The 13,770-nt window shown below is 39.2% G+C and overlaps 1 pseudogene; it reads right to left on the bottom strand.

The window, feature by feature from the left end:
- Positions 1-3,582: 3,582 nt before the first annotated feature.
- LOC109463233 lies at positions 3,583-12,798 on the bottom strand (annotated as a pseudogene).
- Between the last annotated feature and the right edge of the window lie 972 nt (positions 12,799-13,770).

The following is a 13,770-nucleotide window of genomic DNA, read 5'->3' as shown; positions in this document are numbered from 1 at the left end:
TTGACGACCACCTCCTTCCTCAAACGAGACCCAAAACAAGCTAGGCGGAACAACAGGTTAGAGGGCAAACCCGGTCACACGGCGTGCCTTGGGATCCAATCTGTGAATTCCCGCGAGGTTTAATCCGTATTGTTGGCCGCCTCTCGATCTTCCTGCCGTACAATTAAACCAATTACGCTGCTAACAATGGTTAACAATGTACACGGGGAACGGATTCAGTCCGCATTGGCCTCCAAAATCCGTAAGGCACGTAGAGCGCAGTCTGCCGGAAGTGACGAATTTGTGGCACGCAGGTGATCCTGTGAACGGTGAATAGCTTCCCGGGTAGTGTTTACCACCTTTACGCGGGTCGCGGGAGAGAAATCCTGCGCCGCAGTTCAAAGTACAACCCCCAGAGGACGAATCACGGAACCCCTCACGTCTCCGAACAGCTGACCCGTCCCGGAATGCCGTGCTGTGTTATGAGAGCGCGCGGTGGGTGGGGTGGTCGGGGTCACCCTGTCCGATACAGCCCGACAAATCGCTAACATTCACCGGTACTAGTACAGGATATACGCGGTGTTCCTCGCCCGCGCCTTTCTGATGACGTGTATCCCCTCCCAGTTTGATATACTATTGTCGTCCGGTGATGACGTGTGTTACCCGCGACAAATGAGTGGCCTGCCCCCCTCGGTGTGACTGTGTGAGAACCCGGCAGATCTGGACTCGTCCAACCGCTTTCCCCGTCACAGACACAGGCCTGCGGGCCAGACCAAAGTTTGGCTTTGTTTATATCAACAGCGCTATCATAGCTATTGGGATCACTGGCAAAATTCCCGTCTCTCTGGGCTAGTCTGCACCAGGCGTTGAAAAATATGCCGTTTGAAAATCACGATTGAAAAATACTCGGAAATTTTAATGCATGTTATTCATTCGACCCGCTATACTGCAGGTACATGTAAAAAAAAACAACATGAAAATAAAAGATAGACAATGGATTACAATACAGTATAACATTTAACTACTAGCACGTCTAAATTCTAATTGATTTTGATACTAAATTCTAATTCATTGGATTCGACTTCTTTCCCGAGGCAGTGGAAGACGAATGATTCCACTTTTGGAGTGTGAACCGATTATACTAGTTAGATTTACACATTTGCAGCCCTCCGACAAAGAATAACCCCAATTCATGCTATATAATATTTTACTATCTACTTTTTTTTCAACCGCCAAACAAGCCTGGCTGAGTGACTTTATCAATTGTTGGCAACGGTTGGACCAGGAAGCTTGGGGTTCTGATTATTCTGAGAATCTTTCCGGCACATGAAGTTGAAAAGGAAATGCTGATGATATCACAGTAATTTGCGGTAAATGTGGTCAGAAGGGGTAAAAATCAGAACAAAACATAATACCTTGTATTAGTATATCCACATACGAGCCCTGTAACCATCTACGCAAGCAGACGTTGGGTGGAAAATCTGAGCTCTTTTTCTGAACGGTTGGCTTTTTTGGCAGTCTTCCACCGAAAACCTTACAACTTTCTAGCCTCTACCAGGCTTCGGGAGGCGACTGGAATTTGTGTAGTGGAAAGAGTAGAAATTGGCCAAATAGAGAGATAACATGCCAGAGGAGTTGGTCCGCTAGAGAGTACATTTTGCGGCGGTATATTACTATATCTCTTTAGTTGGCCGTCTCCCGAAGCCTGGTAGAGGCTAACAATTTTCCACCCCATATCTGCTTGAAGATTACCGTAACCCTTTCCTGACGCTCCTGTTTTGTGTGATGAAACTACCCGTTTTGGCAGCGAGGGTTGGCATCCATGACCCTCTAGGCACTCACTGACAGGTCAGATTTATATATACACAGGTTAGCATGTACTCAATATCTCTCCACCCCAACGCTAACCGTGACTAGAATTACTTTTACAGATAAAAAGAGGTTCGTATGACACGTTTATTTTTAGGTCGGAGGACCAGAGGTGACGAAAGCGTGATGTTTCACCAGATTTCCTGACAAGTTTCTGATGTCATATGTTTTCTGACGCTATGTTTAAATTGACAGATACTATTCACACACGTAGATTGGAAAGTATACACCCCTTAATGTTATTTCAAATAGCAAGGCCTGGGGGTTTGGAGAAACGATGTATTCACGCGTATGTATACGGTTACAACATACATACACTGTTCAAAGCGTATCAGTTATGATGATGAAAACACATAGTAGAGAAGTAGTGTATTAAAATTTTTATGTCTTTAGACAATATATGCACACGTATTTGAATTCAAAGTACATGTAAATACGCTGTTGGCGTAATCGCAAAGCAGATATTGGGAGGAAAGTTTGCGATGTTTTCTGTCATCATCTACGTCGGAGGCCAACTTATCAAAAGACGTGCTGCTAGGTCGTTGCAGTCTTTCCTCCTAATGCATGTATATGCTTGCAGTGCATCTTGATCTATACGGCTTTGGATCCGTAAAAAAATAAAATGTAACTGTAGACGTTGGCATCACTCGTTTTTTCTCAACCCTTTTGTGTTTTTAACGATCTGTACATGTAGTTGCGTAGTGAAGAGGAACGTTGTGATATATTAGCTGCCAAAATGCCTATCCGACAAAGTACAGTTCCCGTGCCCACTTCCCCTTACACGGCACGGTCTACGGCATGTCTAATGACTTCACGGGGACAGTGATGACAGACGGCCACAAAGGCCACGACCAAAAAGAAAAAAGCTCTTGGACTCAAGGGCTTAATTTGTTGGCACGGGTCGGAGCGCTTTTCTTTGTCGGAATGTTCAATTGTGTGCGGAGGTCTCAAACCCCACTATAGTACATAGTATAGTATGAATTCAAAACCGACCATGGCAACAGAAAATTGTCAGGTCACATGGCGACATCTAGCGGTTGATGATATCATTGCAGTATTCGATCAGTTTCATGGCAGCCGACCTGTCAAGGACATTATACACAATGTCCTTGGATCAATAAAGAAGATTCGATCAGTTAAGGACTGCAATACTGCAACCAAATAATAGGGGTCGCTTCTGATCGATACGGTAAGCGCAGTCAACAAACATGTCTGTAATAGTGACTGGATCCCATAAGGCCATGTTGATTTGATTATATGGATGACATCCGCCGAGAACCCCAAAACTGATGCGCGCGTGCGAATAAAAAAAAAGTTTTGCAAAAAGAAAAGTTGTTTTTATCATGAAATCTACGTGGTCATGAGGGTTGAAGAAATGGGACAAGAATATGGTTTAGCGAATAATCTAGTCTTCAAGTTCATTTCTTTACAATTTCGTCTTTTTTCGTTTGATTTTGGCATCCAGCATTCTACGACATTGGTATATTTTTATTTATTATTTTTTTGTAACTTACGGTATATTTTTGTTCATTTTGCAACTGTTTTGTACGATTTACAGTATGGTTGAAAACTTTTTTTTTTGGAAACGGCCGAAAATTCATGCGCGCGCGGATGTCATCCATATAATCAAATCAACATGGCCTAATCGAGAAATCTATGTTTGTGTATGAAAATGCAAATACGAGTATACACAGCAGCAATGGTAGTACAATAAAATACACCTGGCAATGGCAGATAGAAACTGTTTCTTGGTTTATTTGGACACTTGTTTCTCCACAAATAAAAAGTCACATCTCCCTATCAACTAACATCTGCACAGCTACACATGTGGATCTCCGTGTTGTAAGGATCTGTCTTGATGGATGAAAATATAGAAGGTGGGGGCAATTGCAGAAAACGAACAAATACACATTAAATACTATCACTTTTGGCAGAGAGTAGGTAGATTAGAGTTAAATAGTAATTAATTATAATAATAATAGATACCAAAACAGTACATAGAAAGTTTAACTTCAGAGGAGAGGGAGAATTTTACTGGTCTATCCCTGTTTCAATGCAAGGTCTTCCTTTTGAGTACATTTCCAACACTCCCTCCCTCCAACTTTCTTCTAACTTTCCTCTACTGCCTTTCTTTCAAAATGGAATCACCCAGGGATTGTTTTGTATTATTCTAGTGGTTATGAAATATTCCTGTATCTTTCTGTCTAGCAGCCACAGGAAGAATGGTTATACATCAGCTTGTATTACACATACAAGATAATATTGTCAACAACCAAGGGAATATAGACTATAGTCATACTGGAAAATATACCATAAAAAGAGGGCATTACAAGAGTAACTTCCATATTGCTGTATGCCTGATAAAAATGCTGTTAGGTTTTTCTTACATGGCAAACATTAACATAACAAGAATTCCCTAACTGAAATATTTTCCAAGTTATTTCTATATTATAGACTCAACCTAGTTGTTATTATTCCAAGATTGTTCTGTGTTTCTCAAAATGCTTGATATCTTCACTGTATGTCTGCTGATTTCACCACCGCATTTGATTGGAAAGGTGTTTGGTGAAGTTTTTTTTCTAAAATGCCATTCAGTGAACTATATGTTGTATATTAACAATGTCTACTGCCAGTTGCTGAAATGAAAATATGATTTAAAAGGGTAGCACAATTGTCAACAGAAAACAGCTTATTGAATATTAAATTTGCAATGAATAGATTAGCTGACTGCCCATGTGATAGATGACAACAGTTGCATTTTTTGCATTACAACACATAATTTCATGACAATATTAGTTCCAACTTCTCTCACAGTACACTGGTACAATGTGACATAAGTCATACATAGAAGTCATAGTGAAGCATGAAATATCATCACCACTGTAGCAAGGGAACTGCATTTTTCAACAACTGATATGACGATTGTTCAACATTTTCCATACACGTGTGGCTTCGTAACAAAAGACTTACAACACAGGAAAGTAACATGGCAGTGACAAAGAATAATTACAGTGCATTATATTCTAAGGTCTCTTCGAATTCCCTAAAGTGCAGTATTTTAAGACAAATGTGACATGATACAACACTAGTTCTCAGCTTTATATACAAGTAAAAACTAATTCTTTTTCACTTTCATTCCCCCATTCTCCATTCAAATTCCCACAAAATCAACATATAAAGAAATCGTCCCATTGACAAATTGAGTGACATTTTCAAGAAAATACTTCCTCCTATTCCTGGCATGGCTGGCGTTCAAAGACTAAAATAGATTTTTCCTTCAAGTAAGTTCTTGTGTCTTTTCTTGCAGCTGGAGTGTCAGTGGTGTAGGTCTAGTACTTGGGGAGTCAAGAGAGCAAGGAGCTTTTTGTCATGACCTAGACTTAAAGTACAAGGTCGGGCATTCAAAAAGCTACATGTATAACCAAACCTACAATACATACCACAGATACCAACATAGACATATATATTAACAGAGTGGGGTACAAAAAAGAGAGACGTGAACTAACTTCTTTTTTAGATAGTTCTTTAAATTCCTGGTCCTGTATTCAATATCATTTGTGCCACTGAAATAGGAAATGCTAAGTAAAACCATCAAAGGCAAGGGATCTTGATTTTGCTTCCATATCCAATAACGAAATGTGTCCATAGATGGAACATAATAGACTGAAAAGACCCCATCTTTTGTACACCTATTTGGTCTAATTTTCTTTGTCACATGTGAGCTAGTTTTTGGCGAATATTAAGAAGTAGAAATTATCATAACATTTCACTTGTCCATGTGTTTTTGGAAAGACTACACTGGCTCTCCAAGAAGTTAAGTTTGTCTAAAGTTCACAAAACTTCAAAGAAAAACCATGTTCTCGAGAGAAAATATTGTAAAAATCATACCCAACTTCGATTTTCAGTCTTCTCTTCCTTCCTTTGTAATTAATAACAACGGTGAAGACAGGAGGAGAAAAAAGTGATCTTTAAGTGTGGTATCTCAATCTCTGAGCACTGGAGTTTCTGTGAAGTGTAGATTTTGCATTTCTTTTGCCACCTTGCTACTCAATTTTAAGTTTGTCCTGTTTCAACTGCAACAAATATATAAATGTTATCCTAAAACTTTTTCTTCAGGTCCCCAAACTCTAGTCATGATCCCAAGAAGAAGGAATACACATCCTTCCAAGTCTTAAATGCTCAGCACAGGGTGTCACAGTGTCTTATAAGGAACAGGGCTGCAGTTGGTAACGTCTTAAAGAGGAATTACAAGAAGTAGTCTGCCTGTGGTTTCTTGGAAGGAATGCCTCTGGCTTCTTGGGGTGCTGCTTCGAAGATGGTAAAGTCCTTCTGCAAGTGTTCGTCTAGTTCTAGTATGGCCGCTACATTTCCACACCTGAGAACAACACAATAAACACTATTAACATCATGTTCCACTGTTTCCCATCCCATCTGGAGATTATGCATAGAGATATAGACAGATTTCTGTAAATTCTGAAATTGCATTAGCACAGTACCATAGACTAAATTCAACTGCAAAATGCTTTACCCCTCCTCTGTCCCCACAAACAAAATTATTAACCGTATACACACACATGAAATGCTAATCTCTAACCAGATCTTCAGAAGACTTCTGGTGGCTACATGACAGTATCAAATTGGCAAGATACATGTAGTATGAAAATGACAGGGCATAATAGAAAGCCCTAAAATCACTCAAAAAAAATAAGCTGAAGCCTAACCCTTGTTTTGGCTGGTTTAAACAAAATGATACTGGCAGGCACAAAAAAGAAAGCCTAAAAAACACACCAAAAATAAACCTAAGCCTAAACCTCTGTCTAGCTGGTGAAAAAAGGGCACAAAAAATAAAGCCCAATGGAAATACCTAAAAATGTCAAAAATAGCCTAAATCTCCACTAACGAAATGCTACTTTTGAGTTACAAAAGGGAAAATCAGATGGTATAAGAAGAATGTAAAAGAATTGTTCTGACCTATAGCAGTAGTTAGGAGCTGACCAGACTGTCAGGACTGTCTCGTTGAAGTGCCACTTGTACCCTTCCATCACCAGCTGATGCGCTCGGCAGATCATGTCAATGTTGTTGGCGGCGTTAAACTGAGCGACCACGTCGCTGCCGAACAGGTACCCCGCCCCCCTGGGGCTCACTCCCCACCCCTGTGTGTCCTCCGGGTCGGACCACAGCAGGTCACACATGGGGCCGTCATGAGGGACTTCTTGTTTTCTATCTATTGTGCGAATCTGTGGGGCAAACATGAAGAGAGTGTTAAGAATCAAACATAATCAGTTAACTGGTATATCATACAATAACAAGTCAAGAGTTCCTTCTTCTTCTTTAAATAATTATCATTTTGGACTTAAAGACATCTTGTTCAAAGACTATTCAAACTTGCATGGCTCAATAAATTTGGTATCCACAATTTGTTGCAAAGATCTCCTCTATAGCACACAGTGACCATGGCTTGGTGTCCTGCTTTTCTCTAGTTTCTTTAGCAATCTGACTTGATAAATGGGTCAGAGAGACAGCTGAAATTATTCTGTCATCTATCCTAAAAGCAACATTACTGACCTGGTCTAGAGTCTGGATGGATGGGGACAGGCCTCCGTGTACACAGAAAATCTGCAATAACAAAACAACAATGGTTAGTCCAAATTCGTAGCTGAAGGGCTATTCGTAGCTCAACAGTTTTGCCATGAAACCCCCAGTTAACCTTCAGCCTACTAAGGTACCCGTTTGGCACCAAATATGTGTGGCTGATGGGGCTAGGCAATGAGAAAAAGGTTAAACAAGGATTATTTCCAACACATCAAGATTCATACTGACTAGACTAAAATCTTGTGCTTCTAAACTAACACATGTAGTGGGATTTTCTGACCTTTCCATCGATAATGGCGGACAAGCTGAGGTAGTCGAAGATCTCGGTGCAGTATCTCCAGACCGTGATGGACCCGTACTTCCTCAGGCACTCGTCGTAGAACCCGTACACCTGCGTGATCTGTCGACTCTCGTGGTTGCCTCTGATCAGCGTAATACGGTCTGGATAACGAACCTACGGACAAACAAGTCATACATGTTAGAAACTGCACTACTCTACCTATATACTTACAGAGTACATTTGTTATATAGCAATATGTAGATGCCATAATCTGTTGCAACAATCTGTTGCAGGGATCTCTTCTACAGTTACCGACAGTACACAGTGACCGTAGCTTTGTGTCCTGCATTTCTCTACTTTCTCTAGCGATCTGACTTGCATGGGAAAGCTCATCAAATGGATTAGAGAAAGACACAATGTCGACACATGAAGTGACTTTAATGCTGACCTGGTCTAATACCTACTTTATATTTCAACTAAAATTGTGAGGCTAGGGACAGGTGTTGTATAAAGGTAAGGATGTTTCTTGCCGTGTTTCTTACCTTGAAAAGTTCCTTAAGATCATAGAACTGCCCGTGGATGTCCCCACACACAGTTACAGGTGAGTCTACCCTTTGGACATTGCTTTCTTCTATTAGGATTTCCCTGGAAAAAAGTAAGTTTCACAAAACATAAAAATTAAAACAACAGCATAACACTTCAACACTGGTTTGACCAAACTGTGTACTGCATTAGGTATTTTCATTAAGTAATAAATCAAAACAAGGTTATGTGTAAACTCTAACATCCTTGTACAACTGTAAACACAACAGCTACATACATCTAAAACCCCTAAACCAGACAGTGGCCTCTTACAATAGTTACAATCGACAAAACTGTTTTCCAGATACCAGAAATAGAAGAGCACTAGTTTAGTTACCTTGCCTTCCCACAGAGAGCTTTTACCTCGCCCTCCTTGATGATTTCACAGCGTCGAAGCTGCTCTATTTGTCTGTAGGGGGGATGAGAGAATTGTTAAAACATCCATTAGAGAATTGTTAAAACACCCATTACAGTAATTGAGACCACAAAATCCAATTCTAAAACACTTATTTCTGGGACTGTCAGAGCTTCTTGGTTAATTATAGCCACAGGTCTGGTGTAATCTGGTAATGTGTTACAGTTACACAGGCCAATTTATGTACACTTCACATGGAAAACACAGATGTAAGCCACTAAAGCCAGTGAACATTGAAGTCTAACAATATTCCTTGGTATCACATTGCTGGGTAAGTCTAGTCGGGAACGGGTTTTCTGCGCGTGAAAAATTTGCGCGCGCGTGAAAAATTTGCGCGTGAAAAATTAAAGTCCTTTGAAAATGTCAAAAAATATGCAGTACCAAATTCTAATGCAGAAAAATGTTACCCTGTAACATGATTTTCCATCTACAACCTGAAATTTCGGTTTGAATTTTTAGGTCCCTTGGGAATAGGTTAATTTGCATATCTTCCAAGAAACATCAAAATTAAAAAATTACTTGAATTTGCCAGAAAAACATGGAACAGTTACTAATACAAGGTTTTGTATTGTTAAATTTAACAATTCCAGGCTTTTCTCCATTCTATAAGCTTGATTTGGCATTTTATGAAGCAGTTTCTTTCACGCGCAAATTTCAAACTTTTTTGCGCGTGAAAACTTAAACTTTGAAAATCACCTAAAAGTCACTGAAAAGTTTACAAAACAAGGCTATGTACTCTAGAATGTGATAATATGATACTCAATTCTATTTCATGACTTTTCATCTATATTTTTAAGTCCAAAACAGCAAAAAGTTTTTAAATCCCTTGGGAATCGGCTAATTTGCATATTTTCACGCGCAAATTTTTCACGCGCGCGCAAATTTTTCACGCGCAGAAAACCCCATCTCGTCTAGTCTAATATGACATTCTACAGCAAATTATCTGTGGTTTTTCAATAACAGTGGTTGAGGTAATTATAGCAAAGCTGACAACTTCAGTTAAAGCAAATCTATTTCAGAATGTCAGAATGAGGACTCATTCCAAACAAAATAATACTAGTATCAGATTGGTCATTCTCCATGTGTCTTTTCCACACTCCACATGGCCCTTATGATCACCACGTGCATTTGACCAAATTTGTCTTGTTTTTTATTTCGTACACTGTTTTAAATCTCTTCTTGTACTTTTTTTTATTTGTTTGTTTTAAATGATATCCACAAATTTCTCTACTTCTGTTGCAAGACTCAGCAGTAGAGATAACTTCGAGCTACCTCAGGTCATTGACCTGTGTGCTCCCAAAATATTCTCAGTACATCTGACACCCAGGTGACATGGCTATAGTATAGATGGAAAAATACACAACTTGACAAGGCTAGAATGTGCCTACCCAGACTGGTCTCTGGCTCAGATGATCAAAACATGCTACGTAACATTATAGGCTACCAGCAATGTTATGGATCCTCTTTTTATGCTGTACCCGTCACATGTAAAATTTGTGCAAGATAAAGATCCTTAAAACAAGCATCCAATTTCAGGGAAGCAAAACACAAAATACTCTTTATGAGGAAAACTGTCTGATATTGACATTTACTGCTATTTCTTAGCACATTTTCATCATCATTTCATACTTGAAGCCTTTGAAATAGCCCCCAAACAAGTCACATTATTACTGCCTTTATTTTTTGTAAATTTCTAGTACCAACCTATGATACGAGACAAGCAACCATTTTCCGTCAGCAACATTACATTTTTGCCTCATAGATATCAATATGCTATGTAATATACTAGTAACTAAATTATAGAATTAAGTTAACTAACTACATTAAAAAAACTGACCAGACAATTGATTTTGAAAATCCAGTTTTACAGCCCTGAAATCGCTTTGGGTGCCTTTCAACTGTGTTAGACTACTACTAGTGACCTTTTGTCTTATCGTCATGGACAGCATATGTTTTTTTTTAAAATCCCTTTAACCTTTTAACATGGACTAGCCCAAGCATCTTGTGACTTACCCATGTATATAAACTAGTTGTGGGACATCAGAACATGGTGCTAAATACCTTTGAGTAAAAACAAGTGCCAATCAAGCTGCTAGGGAGGATAAACAAACCAAAACAGACCTGTCCAAGTCACTGCAGTCAGTCATGGCAATGGTGAGAAGTCACTGGAATATTCTTCACGAGTCGTATGTAGATATCTCCGTAAAAAAACACAAAAATGGCTCTCAGCGGCTTACTGTAGAGGAAAGAGAGAAATGACATATCTGTCAATAACAATCAAATTATGACGATAGTAAATCATGATTACATATATGATATTTTTCATTAGATATTTCATAGATAAACATGCCAATACTAGTTGTAGAAAGTTAGAAAGCATCCTGTTAAGTGTTTTGTACTACACAAAGTATCTAAAGCCAAGGAGGAGATCGATGTTGTGCACTATTCATGTATTGAATTGTACAGGAAATAACATCAACATTCTCACAAACAAGAACGCATACAATGGCTGGTAAAGGGGTTTCTACAAGGATGTAAGATTGCTTGTACATGAGGTAAGGTCTAGACTGGGGTACTACTAACATGGTATCACAGTACGTAAGCCCGGATACTGTTACACTCCCGTATATTTGAATCTACTGGTCAGTTTTAACCAGAACAAACTGGATTTTACAGACAGCTGACTACAGGTAGGGTTAGTGTAGTCATTAGAAATCAATGGCAATCATAATCTTTGTACACCTGGTTTTTGGGGTACTTTGAGGTTTTCTTAAAGATGCGTACAGGTGTTTGCTGCACAATTCCAGTATTTGTGCTGAAACACAATACGGTGTGATCGTTGGCGTGCCGCCAGCTTACGCACATTTGTTTAGGGCAGTAACGGGGTAAACAAAGCATGACATAATTATGAATGAAACGAAGGAGTTATGGCTCTTTGCTGATGTGGAAACAAAAAATATTCATCATTTTCATCATTAAAAAATTGATAAAACCACATCCATACATGTTATTCTCTAAAATGATAGCCAAAATAAGCCAATGTTCAACAAAGGAAAAATTATATTTGACCTGAACCAATATGAATTTTACCTGATGTTCACCCAAAAAATGAGTTGTATTTCTCATATCACAGATTTATCTTCGCTGCAATAAAGGAAAAATGGCAACAAGACTAATATCTTTATTTTAAGACCTGAGTCAGACATCCTTGTTTAGTTCTAACCCCAGCTAAAGTCTTTGCTCTAAGTTACCACTTTTTAAAGAATTGTGCCAAAGAATGCACTTGCAAGATGTAAAAACATTAGATTTTTTAGTTGAGTCTACACATTTTACTTCTGCACTTTTACTTCTTTGTGAACTGCTTGTACCGTACAAGCTACATACATGCACACAGTACTAGTAACTATTGCCCAAATATTATACAAAGACCATACATGTACAGTACATGTCCCAAAGCTTTCGTTCAAGACAACTTTTCCTATGAGAAAGAATCTTTACATCGTTAAGCGTTTCTAGCCAAAAGATAAGAGTCCTCAGAGGTCGAAGACTTGATAAACTTTTTGTGTAAAATGAAAAAGAATGCGTGATTCTCTAAATCTAACCACCTTGTTCACTCATAATCATGTGACGTTTTGAACTCTTAGCATCTAAAGTTGGGGTCTCAAGGCTTCTATTGACGAAGAAATAAACTGTGACGAACTCAAGAAGTCCATCTGTTCCGTAGTTTTCGTCTGCCATTAAATGGAGATCATAAAAGCGCGGTAAAGTAGTAGGAAAAGTGCGGGTAAATCTCACGATCGTTTGCATGGGAAGCATGCAAATAGTGCCGGTACGCCGCCATGTTGGTTCCTCAGTACAGGTCCCTCGCGGTACACCAAGAAATCGCCCTAATTCTCACCTTTTCGACAACATTTCTACAATATTAATAGCTGCGTAGCTTCAATTATATCAGTTGAACCACATAATGTACAGTTTAAGAGGAAGACTTACGTCTTTGAGTAGAAAATTGCGGCTAGCGCTCGCGCACTGTCACTCCGTGCTCGCCCGGCCTCAGGTCTGTTTCTCTGCCGGAAATGACGTACTTATGAATAAAACTGCCTTTTCCATATATGGTCAGGACCCTGTTCACGTGGCGCGAAAACTTCTCCATGTCATTTGCCAACGTTGTAAATGTTTTAAAACGTAGCTCATCAACGTTGTATTAATCAAGACAAGGTAAAATAGTACATTTTGTACTTGATGCATGTAATATCTTTGTAATGTTGTCATCTTCAATAATGAGGAGGGAAAAAAATTCATAGCATCATTTTGATCTTCCCAATATCTATTCTGGTATCAATGTTTTTGGATATTTGCACGGATGACACGTTGTTATGGTTGTGTGATCCGGTTCAGACAGAATCATAAACCGGTTCAGTCCGCCTCAGTGAGAACAGTGTTCATAACATCTATAACGTTACATGTAACATGTAAGATGTAATGCTTTCCCTTTCCATTCAATATGTATACTGTACGTATGTCTTGTACATGAACGTCTTTAATATGATTGTGAATAATTAAAGGATAATTGAACGTTGAAATCTGTGTCTCGGTCTTGTCTTGTCTTCGTGCTTTTTTTCGTATTAGAAGAATTAAGGCCAATTTTCCTCGTTCCCCTGAGTGGTCGTCTTAGACAAGTTACCGGCAACTGACGTATATTGGTACACGTCCATATTAAACCTTTACTTCAGTTTCCCGTTTTTGATCGCGTTGGTGACACCAAGAAGCTTTCATCACATGTCCTTGGTGACACTTTAATTATGTAACACTGTTACTCGTAATGTTTCCATATACTAGTAATTACTAGTCTTGTACGAACATGGTCTCCAAGCAGATGTATTGTATGGCTTCGGCTTCTTTTTACTGCGCTTGTCGTTCGCCTCAATGCACTTCATGAAAGTGGCGGCAAAAAACGGGTAGTGCGCCCTGGGCGCACACGATTCGTTTTTAAAGAAATTGTAGCCTCCACCAGACTGAGAGTAACAACGCGGGTTGAAAATCAGTATTACGGATT

Source organism: Branchiostoma belcheri, unplaced genomic scaffold (assembly GCF_001625305.1).
Source record: "Branchiostoma belcheri isolate BF01 breed outbred unplaced genomic scaffold, Haploidv18h27 scaffold1, whole genome shotgun sequence".
In the NCBI taxonomy this organism is placed as follows: Eukaryota; Metazoa; Chordata; class Leptocardii; order Amphioxiformes; family Branchiostomatidae; genus Branchiostoma; species Branchiostoma belcheri.
This window is presented reverse-complemented; position numbering and strand designations above follow the sequence as displayed.